This window comes from Uranotaenia lowii, chromosome 1 (genome assembly GCF_029784155.1).
Source record: "Uranotaenia lowii strain MFRU-FL chromosome 1, ASM2978415v1, whole genome shotgun sequence".
NCBI lineage: Eukaryota > Metazoa > Arthropoda > Insecta > Diptera > Culicidae > Uranotaenia > Uranotaenia lowii.
Window position 1 is genome coordinate 106,734,836 of NC_073691.1, and position 11,962 is coordinate 106,746,797.

Consider the following 11,962-nt stretch of genomic DNA (forward strand, 5'->3'; position numbering starts at 1 on the left):
GGTAAGTATTTTTTTTAAAAGCATTAGTCCAATATAAGTAAAAATAGTTCTTGGAATTCTTTTGTTAGTTTTTTTACATGAAATATAGAAATATGTATTTATTTCTCAAAAAAGAAAATTTTTGTTCATTCCAGAACTTCTTCGGTTGGTGTTGTTTGCTGTGTGCTGTTTAACGTTGGGTAAGTTTTTTTCAATAATATTTAGGGGGAAGTTGTGTACTACTGGAGATTTTTAAGCAATAACTTCTAAAGTAGATATTTGAAAATATTGGTTTTTCTACTGAATTTAAGATTATCAATATTAATACTGTATTAGCCGAAAAATAACCAACCAACGATGACGTTTCTGTGCAATTCACATTTGCCAAGCCGACAAACTGACCACAATATAAATGTAAAGTTTGGGCGATCGGCTATCGAACTACTAGGCAAAAGCTTTCGACGCCTATTACCTTTTCAGATTGGATTACCATATATCTAACACCATATCAGGCTACTATTTAATTTATTTTCATGGTGTTAAATTTTTTTAGGATATTGCGTTTTCGAAAAATCAATGTTGTCCGGTCATTGGCGGTGTCCGGCCATAGACGTTAGTTCCCCCTACCGCATTTTGAATCATATTGAGAAACTTCTATCTTCTTCAATATGAATCCTTCATGAAATTCTCATATTGATATTTTAATCTGAATTATATAATTTAAATTCTAGCTGAATCTGATTATGAGTTTTTAATTTTCATTCTGATTCTGAATTCTGCATTTTGAACTTAATCTTAAAATCGGAATCTTAACTGCAGATAAAAATTCTTATGATTATAAATACCAAACAGCGAAATTATTCCGTACCCTAAGTTGCAATGGGTTAACGGCTGCGGTGTGTATGTTTGTGAAAATGATGGATCAACCCATCATTTTCCTGACAGTGTCGTTACACACAATCTTGTTAAACATGGTGTCATAATATGGCCTAAATTAGAAGAGGAGCTGGACATCTTTATTTAGTTTAAATTCAGCAGTAGGTTCAAAGATGTCTATTTTTTTTTTCATGATCCATGTTGATAAGATGAATGGGAGTTGAAACACTTGCCCTCCCTTCCGCAGAACAATCGCAACATTTGGTAGTGAAAGTATCACAATTTACCATAATAAAAGTTGATACTTTCAATAGGGCATAATTCGTTTGGTTAGGTAGTTAGATGGTTTAGTCTTGTAGAATTAAAAATAGAGAAAACGTGTGAAAAGTATTACGATGTTAGGTAAAGGTTATGGTATTCGCCTCCCCAATGCTCTAGTAAGTGTGTATTTGCGGTTTATGAATTTCGTTGGCTTATTCTTAAATCAAGCATTTTACAAGAACTAGAGGCTCATTGGATGGGAATGCTGTTGTTGGAAAATGTTATATTTCATTTGGTAAGACGTTTTTTTGCTTTTTATTTAGTTATTCATTTTTAGCAAATCTTTACGTTTTTCGGTTTAGCTTGAAATTCATCTATGGAAGTATATATTAGAATGTACGGTTTTGAAGAATAACAATGAGTACCCGCATAATTAAAAACAGTTGGGGATATAGTACTAACTATTAACTTAATATATTGGTAGCAGTACCAGTATGAAATATCTTCCAAGTATCATTTCATTATACATGTTCAAAATTTTATTACCTCAATAAATTATGACAGGATCGTATCAGTGACAGTGACAATATGATATATGATTTAGTAAGTATAGTATAATAAGAGAATAAAAATTTGCAACCTTTGAATATTGTCTCTGGACCTTATCCAGGACTCTAACAGTGTACGACAAAGTTTCCTTATATTTTCTTAGCATTAGACATTAAATTAAAAAAAAACAACATTGACAACATTGTATGAGTTAGACAAGTCGTTATCATTTCACCTCTTGCGGATAATAACTAATATTGTTATTTTAAGATGTAGTTGTGAGCTTATGCATTTTTTCGCTCTTGGGTTCAGCATCTGCTAATTTTCACTTCACTTCGTTAAAATTTGTGTCGGCAACCCCACGCCAGGTTCGGAACTGAAAACTGTGTTCAAAATGGCTCCGAAAAAAAAGAATCACGCTGAGAAAAACACACAGATCGCGAAAAGTAAGTAAAACTATATTATATTATCGATAAAAACTAGTGAGATTAAATAAAACTAATGAAATTACAGAAACAAAGATCTCTGCTGAGCGGAGAGCGGAAAAAAAATCTACTGAAAGGCTGAACAATGCAGATCTGCACAAATAGGTAAGATTGTATAATCCATGTATAATATCAGAAATAAAAAATAAAAATCTCAACATTTAAATTTTTTAATTTTATTTTATTTTTTGTGGGAAAGAATTGGAACTATATTGGTTATGGTACAGGGAAGCTCTTTTTAAAAATATTTTACAATATGCGGAACGTATGATTGAGCGTTATTTTTACTACAAACTACTATAAGCAAACTATATCCATTGAAGTTGATGAAATCTATGATTTTGTATTCCAACGTAGCTAGAACATTCAGGTAGATTGTTTTGCTCGCCAAAAGTGGATGATATTTTAACCGTATCCAATAATGTAGCATGAAATATTTGTTCGAAAAAATCGCTCTTTTTGAATGGTAAACATGCTTAACAGCCCTTTCCCCATATGGTACTTTAACAGATAATCATAATACAGATTGTTAATATGGTCTGTGTTATTGTACATATACTGTTCACTTTACAATAAACGATAACGTTTAGAGACAATATAGAATATTCTCTATATATTGTAATTGATTATGCGGGTAGGTAGTCCTAATTACTGATTTCGGGCATTTTACAATAGGCATGCGGTATATTTTAATAGAACCCCTATGTAGATTTTTTGTAAATTATGATGGATTTTAACATTCAACTATGTGAGGTAGGTAGGGTACGGTAAAATGTGCTCTTATATCCATATTCTGGTAAATTTTCATGATTTTGTGATGTTGTGATAGGAATAAGGTAGCTTACTTCTACTATTAATTTGAGCTAGAATTTTTATTAGTTTGAAATAGGCTTGCTCCAAAAAGCAAAACAAACTCTCACATCCATATTTTGATAAAATAGTATGATTAGCAATGAAATGGAAAAACTCTAAAAAGAAAAACAAAAATTTCAAAATTTAGAAAATGAAAGGCAAAAAGTTAGGGAAAAACAGCAAATAACACTTCAATTACTTCATGCAAGAACTAATTCCTTCCTTTATATTTCTCTTTCCTCTCCTTTTCTCTTTTTTTATTTTCATATATCCCTGCGCATACGATTCGGAGTCATATGATGACTGGACCCCGAGACAACTCTCACGAAACCCATCACACATACCAGTGGAATTGGGGCGGAGACACGAAGCAGACGTTCAACAGACGACGACGAAGGAAGGAAAAACATATAAGATAAGTTAAAATGATTCCTTTAATAACACAAAAATTAAATGTAGTTAGATGCGTGGGGAGTATGTAGAGGCCAGTCTCGAACCCGCCCATGTCCTTCCTCCTATTATATGTTGGATTTTCAGGTTTCTTAGCAGGAGCAATAAGCAGACAGTTGTTGTTCAGTTGGCAGTTCAAATCGGAAAGACTTTATTCTCCCTATTTTTTACATAGCTCTAATCTGACAGCTCGAAACGCTAGTTATTTTACCGAAATATGCGATTACTGAAAATGGGTTTATCTTGATTGACCGAATGCCGAATGCATATTAAATTCAAGTTATAACAACTCCTTCACCTATTCTAAGTTCAAACAAAAATCATCTTCATAATCATAAACCAAATGAAATATTTCAATCTTTTCTCTAGCTAATATTCATATTTTGTTTCTCGAAAGCAATCTCATAAAAGTTGCATTGGAAGTTTATTTAACTCGATAACAATCAAAAAGGAAAACTTAGAAATAGTCGAAAGCAGCCATAAAAACTGCATAAGTAAGAAATTCGAAATGAACTTTTATAGTTCGATCCGTTTAGTAATAAACATATTCTTCTTTGCGTCTTCGCTTCAAAATTCTGGATGATCTGCGAATAGGCACTTTTTCTTCCGTACTGGTTTTATGTGCCAGCACAATTCTTCCACCAAGTAGCACCTGCGAAATGTTCGGAGAAATATGTTTTAGAAATTTTGCTGGTACCCATTTTACAAAAGTGTTTTTAAAATTATTTTTGTAATATAAAGCATCTCCTTTCTTCAGATGACTAAAAACATCACAGGAAGTATTTGATTCCTCCTCCTTTTGTACAGATGTAGCCAGTGGATCATCATTCGTCTTTGCCAACTTGTATCTAAAACTTTGTCTTGGATTGATTAAATCCAACAAACCTTTCGGTCGGTACGTAAGTAAGTGTTCTGAAGGGAAAGTTCCATCTTTTCCCAAACCTGTATTCCTGTAATTGAATAAAAATAATGCAATTTGTTCATCTATGTCAAGGTGTTTGATCTGTGGATCCAATAAAAAATTTTTAAACACATCCTTCACTAAACGTACCATCCTTTCTGCTTGGCCGTTGCTCTCGGGGTGATAAGGAGGACTTTTCATAACCAGAATCCCTTGCTTTTTCAAATAATCAATAAAATATTCCGAATTAAAAGGTGGACCTCCATCTGTAACTACCACATCAGGCAAACCATATCTTGCAAACATGCTAACAAAAAATTTTATAACTTTTCTTGCTTCTGTTCCATATCTCATACATTCCAACTCAATCCATTTACTGTAGCTATCAACTACGACTAAAAAAGTTTTCTTGTCTAAATGGAAAAAATCAGCGTGAATTCTGCTGAACGGTTTATCGGTTGGAATCCAAAAGGAATATGGAGAAGGCTTTGTTATTGAGTTCATTTCAGTACATATTTTACAATTTCTGATAAAATCTTCAATGTCTTTATTCATTCCAAACCAGTAAACGCTTCTACGAGCTAACTGTTTTAATTTGTTTATCCCTCAATGATTAGAATGAAGCATCCTCAAAACTGTTTGCTTTAAAGTAGAAGGAATAATAACTCTGTCCCTTAGAAGTAAACAGCCTTCAACTTCTTCTAGCTCTTGATGAGCAGAGTAAACATCGCGAAACTGTTTGTCCAAACGTTCAGGCCAACCATTTTTTTGAAAATTTAAAACTTTAGACGTAAAACTATCAATCTTCGACTCCAAAGCGACTTTTTTATAATTTAAAGGAAAATCAGGAGTGAAATTTAAATTTTTTACATATTCTCGATCTAAATCTTTTGGTACTAGCTGGCTGATAGGGTATCTAGAGCAAAAGTCTGCATTACCCATTTTTGTTGAAGGACGATAATAAATTTCATAATCATATATAGCTAGTTCTAAAAGGTATCTTTGCAATCTAGTTACGGAAATTGCATTTTTACCTTGCTTGCCAAAAATACCTATTAATGGTTTATGGTCAGTGTATATGGTAAATTTCTGGCCATATAAAAATTTGTGAAATTTTTTAACAGTTGTGACTATGGCCAAAGCTTCTAAATGAAGTATTGGATAATTTTTTTGAGCAGCGTTCAATGAATAAGATGTGAAGCTTATCGGTCTCTCATGTCCATCAATTATATGTGAAATCACTCCTCCAAGACCATAAGAACAAGCATCAGTAACTACAACTACTGGTTTAGCTGGATCAAAATAAACTAATAAATTTGGATCAAGTAAGAACTTTTTACAGTCTTGGAAAACTTTCTCGCAGTCATTAGTCCAATTATATTTATTATCTTTTTTTAAAAGGGAGTACAGACAATGTATGCGAGATGACAAATTTGGGATGAACTTAGAGTAAAATGTTAAAAGCCCTAAAAATGCTTTCAGTTCATGAACATCCTTTGGAGCTTTAGCAGCCCGAATGGTTTCAACTTTTTCAGGACATGGTAAAAGTCCTTCTGACGTCAAAATATGTCCCAAATAAGGTAATCGATCTACAAAAAACTTACATTTTTTTATATTTACTTTAATATTAGCACTAGAAAGTCGTTCTAAAACCAGATAAAGTTTACGTTTGCATTCAGCGAAATCCGTTCCTGCTATCAATACATCGTCAAGATAGCAGCAAACGAATTCCAAACCTTGAAGAACTTGATCCATAACTTTTTGAAAAATGGAAGCGCTAGAGGCAGTTCCTTGAGGGAGACGATTGTAAGAAAATAAACCTTTAATGGTATTAATCACCATAAACTTCCTAGATCTTTTAGATAATAATAATTGTGTGTACGCTCCAGCCAAGTCTAAGGAACAAAAAACTTTTGCTCCAGCTAATTTAGCGAAAATATCCTGTGCCAATGGCAAAGGATAAGTATTGGCAACAATCAGTTTGTTGATAGACACCTTGCAATCAATTACCATTCGTATACTTTGATCTTTTTTAATGACCACAACCACAGGGGATGCCCACTGGCTAGCTTCAACAGGAGATATAATATTATTATTTTCCAGTTCCTGTAGATGTTCTAATACTTTTTCTCTTAACCTCAAAGGTACTTCATATGCTTTCTTAAATATGGGTGTGTTTTCTTTCAAAATTATATCACCTTCAAAACCTACAATAGGACTCGATAAATCCCTATCAAAAACGGTGGGAAACTTACTCGACAATTTTTGAATTATCTCCTCCTCCTTCAGTAGATTGATGTTGTTCTCCAAAGCAGATGATTTAGTGAAAGCATTCCTCCAGTCCAAGCAGAAAACGTCAAGCCATGTTCGACCCATCAAGGGCACGAACTCATTAATGCATTGTAGAACTACGATGTAAACCTGCTTCGTCAATCCATTTAATAGCACTGAAACTTTAATTTTTCCTAAGACATTCAACCTTTTTCCATCAATTACTACCAGCGATGGAAAAAAATCGCTTCTAGCGATAATTGAATACATACAAACCTCGTCTACGATGCATTGACATCGTTGCCTGTCGACGACACTAACATACTCCTCTCACAATTGCAAACAGACATCTGTGAGAAACGAGTTACGAGTATCTCAAAAGAGCACCATCTAAATACTATCCGTGTTGGTTCAGATTTTACGCTCTCCTTCTTACCATATTTCTCTTGTAGTGTGCGCTGACCACAAGATGTGGATCTCAAAGTGCACAACTAGGTATAAAGAGTTTATCGGAAAATGTACATCTGACGAACAGTAGCGATCCTATCATAATCATTTCGCCAAAGATCATGATTTTCTTACAAATAAGCAGGGATGCCTAGAGCGACATTCATCAGTACGAAAACGACTGTCAAAATGATCAGATTTTAACTTGCGACACATCAATAGAAAGCTTCTGCCCTGTACATGATGAGAATTTATGGGAAAAGTGGTTCGGAACCATCAGGTCCTGGCCACGGCCAATCTGGCCGGTTCCGGAATCCGAAAAATCAAAATGATCAGATTTTAACTTGCGACACATGAATAGAAAGCTCTTGACCTGTACATGATGGAAATTGATAGGAAAAGTGGTTCGGGGCCGTCTGGTCTTGGCCACGGCCAATCTGGCCGGTTCCGGAATCCGAAAAATCAAAATGATCAGATTTTAACTTGCGACACATCAATTGAAAGCTTTTGCTCTGCAAATGATGGAAATCGATAGGAAAAGTGGTTCGGTGCCATCTGGTGCTGGCCACGGCCAATCTGGCCAGTTCCGGAATCCAAAAATTCTTAATGATCAGGTTTTAACTTGCGACAAATGAATTGAAAGCTCTTGAGTTTTGCATGGTTAATATATATGGTAATATATGGTAAACCTGCCTGCAATTTCTGATGAAACTACAGCTTAGTGTTTTTACACTCGTATGCACTTTCGGAAGACTATAAATGTTTCAATGTATTTTATTAACTTCCTACAAATTTTAACTAAAATCAATCAAAATTGAGGCAGAATGCCTGCCAGACCACGTGTTTTTCGCTCAAATTTAGAATGCTGTTACCCTTTGAGAAAAGTTTCTGGTTCCCAAATTACAATAAGAATGCATAATTATATTGAATTTCGTCTTTTTCCAAGTTTAAAAGGTGCACCAATAATTTATTCGAAAAATTCAAGGAATTGAATTTCGTTGCCTACATGAAGGCGTTTTACCTAAAAAGATATAAAAAAGTGTATTTTGAAAAGCGAAATTTTCGATAAGTTTTGCAATAGTAAATGATTTTTTTCCAAAATATAATTAGTTTATTAAAACACAATGAACGTGTAATAAAACATTTGATGTTTCAATTTTAACTTTCCATATAATCATTGTTCCATTTCTATTCATGTGTCGCAAGTGAAAATCTGATTATTTTGATTTTTCGGATTCCGGAACCGGCCAGATTGACCGTGGCCAGGACCAGATGGCCCCGAACCACTTTTCCTATCAATTCCCATCATATACAGATCAAGAGCTTTCAATTCATGTGTCGCAAGTTAAAATCTGATCATTTTGATTTTTCGAATTCCGGAACCGGCCAGATTGGCCGTGGCCAGGTCCAGATGGCCCCGAACCACTTTTCCTATCAGTTCCCATCATGTACAGGTCAAGAGCTTTCTTTTTGTGTGTCGCATCATGACATTTTTTAAATTTTTCCATGACAGTCACGGAATCAAAAATTCAAAAGTGTCATTCCGACAGTCAGAGGACCAACAGGATCTTCGACTGTCACAAGTCAAAAATGTTATCGACACTCATTCTCCGTGCAGCATTTCAGCTTGCGATTTAAAACACATAGAGCAAAGAAAGTTACTCACTTGTCAGAGCTATATGTTGTCTAACAATGTATTCGTTATCTTCGAGTGACAACCGTACCAACATTTTGTTATGGATTGAGAGGAACCAAGTTTGTTCGCTACTTGTACAGATCGCGAAGTGTACAGTTTAGGATAAAACCTTTATCGCATCATATTCATTTCATTTCCATCGCTGATTACTACCAATCTCATGTTGCAAGGATATAGTTTAAATTTTTTAAAATTTCTCTTGTAAAATTCTTCCGAGATAACACTTTCGCCAGAACCGCAATCAACTTCAAACATCATATTTTTATTCTCCACTTTTGCTTCAATATAACACGGATTGTTTAATTTGTTGACGGCAGATATCATTAAACAAGATACCTCGTCAGAATCGGAGTCAGAATTAAAATCATGGTTTAAATTTAAACGCTTAAATAAACCAGAGTTAGATCCAGAAGATTTTGGAGAATCAATAAAATTTACAGAAGTTTTAAAATCCGAACGATAATTAGAATTATGTGATCTAGGACTCCGGCGTTTGAGACGGTAACAAAAATTGATGGTATGACCTTTCTTTTTACAGTAAGAGCATACATAAAGGGGTTTTTTTGAATTATCTCTACTTGAACTTCTCTCTCTGAATCTTACATATCTTTCTCGACTGTTACTTCTGCTACGATTCCGCAATTTAGAGTGAGATTGAGAGTATTGAAAAGGTTTGTCGTCTCTGCGACCCAAACGTGCCACTACACTAAGTCTTGGTTCATTTTGATTCAATTTACGTAATTTTTCTAACGTTTGTTCATTGTTAAGAAGCATTTTTTCAGCTTTAGCAGAAGTTAAATTTTCTTCGTGAAACATTCGTGTTTGTAATTGTTCGTCAAAAGCTCCAATAACCAACATATCTCGTATGAACCGATCTTTTAAATCCCCAAAATTACACTCCTCAGCTGCTTGTTTGATTGCTAGTATGAAATCAATTGCTTTTTCATCAGAACGCTGACGTCTCGTCCAAAACTCTTTACTCTGCATTACTTCAGAGTCGGTTTTATCATAATATTTCTTTAGTTCATCAATTATTTCATGATAAGTCAGTTGTTTAATATCTCTACCAGGGAAAAGAGCTTTGACACGAGAGTAAACTTCAGTGCCACAGACAGCCAAAAATGAAGTTTTAAATTTCGGTTCAGGATAATTGTTATGTACAAACAACCACTCAAGCTGTTCTACATACTGGCTGAAAGGAATGCTTCCTGGTATAAACTGCTCAGTAGTAGTTGACAGCGCCATTTCTCAATAAACACGAAAAAAAAAACTGTAAAATTTCAACCACAATAAAAATGAACTCAAAATATATTTTTTAAATTTTCAATACCACAAAAATTAAATTATATAAATTAAACGTAGTATCACAATCGTTTGTCAATATAAAATAAAATAAATTTTTAAAATCCCAATTGTCAAAAAAAAAAAACAAATAAATAAATAAAAAGTGATTCGAAATATTTATGAGATATCGCAAAAATGTTTGAAAAATAAAATAAAATAAATTAAACGAAATAAACAAAAAATAATACACACAAAAAAAAACAAACACAAAAAAAATAAAAAAATGAAAAATAAAATAATTAGTTAAAAAAAATAAATTAAATGATAACTGAATCGTCAGAAAATAAAAATAAATAAAATAAAAAATTAAATTCAAAAATGTTCACTTGTTTTGAAAAATAAACATACCTGTTGACTGCAGCACCAAAATGAAATCCAGCAACTAGTCGTTTGATGCAAAAGGTGATTCTAAAACAGCCGTAGCCAAACCAAATCGACTATAAATCACCACCGATGTGCAAATAAAATAGTTCGTGCAACACAAGCACCACAGTTGCTGAACTGTAGAAAAGGAAAAAAAATACTCAGGTACCACACGAGGCTGGAAATATGGCAACCCTATTGTCACTGTATATCCGATCGAGAAAATTTCTTTAAAAAAAAAGCAAATTTTACATTCACAGTTCTTTTTAGATTCTCCGTAACTTTATGATTCACTTCGATATAGTTCTTTTTTTTTTTTAACCACGATAAACCAGCCAATAACGTAGGAATGCTTAATAGAACACACATAAAATGTGGAACAAAAACCACACGCCACGTCAAACAAAATGGCGTTTCACTTGCGAAAAACGTGTTTTTTTTTCTATAGGACGTTAATTTAAAGTTTTCATACGTGAAATCGTTTCCGAACCAGATAATAAAACTCTGCCACTGTTTTCAACTCAACCCAGAAGAGATAAATTGGCTTTTTAACGTTTTACTGCAATTAACAGCAAATAACGAAAATCACAAAAAAAACTTCCGTTTCATCAACGGCCGTCTACAGTGAAAAAAAAAACCAATCCTATCCAACTTTTTCTCACTTCAACAACAGATGATGTTATAATACTACCCCAATCTACCTTAATAGAGAAAGCACTGCCATAGGGTTACTGAACATATACAATTAAGCTAGAGAGAGAGACACGTCCGACCAGTCAATCACACAAAACTGTACTTTGTAATTCAGTCCCAAATATATATCTAAACCGTACGCACGTGAGTTTTATTACCGCTTACTGTAAAATACTACATGGTATCAGAAGTGAAAATTTGGACTTAAGTTGTTGAAAACTTGTTCGGCCAGGTGGATAATTGTTGTCGGTAGTGCAAACGGTGATATTGCTCGATTGAGTTTAGTGTGGGACTAAAATAAATCGAAAACTTCTTGTGAAAGAAAAGCAAGATGGCGTCGTCTTTGGAATTGCGACTCCCGCAGCCACTGGATTGTTCGAACTTGGCTGCTGAGTGGCCAAGATGGAAGCAAACTTTTTTCATCTACATGATTGCCAACAACAAGGAAAATGATTCGGAACAAAGCAAAATAGCCACATTCTTGTGGCTTATCGGACAGCGAGGAGTTGAGATTTTCAACACATTGTTTCCGAACGACGGAAGCTTTGACAGTATGTTTGTTGGTGGTGTTGTGGCTGGTCCTGCTCGTGTTGGTGAAGAGGTTATCCCCGCTGGTGGTGGTGGTGAAGATATGGCTGACGGAGAGGATGCTCTTGCTGATGGTATTGGTGCGGTACAAGGTGCTGCTGGTCGCCGCTCACTTGCTCAAGTCATTATTGCTTTTGATGATTATTGTTTGCCGAGAAAGAATGTTGCTATGGAGGCGTTCAAATTCAATATGATTACACAGAAAGA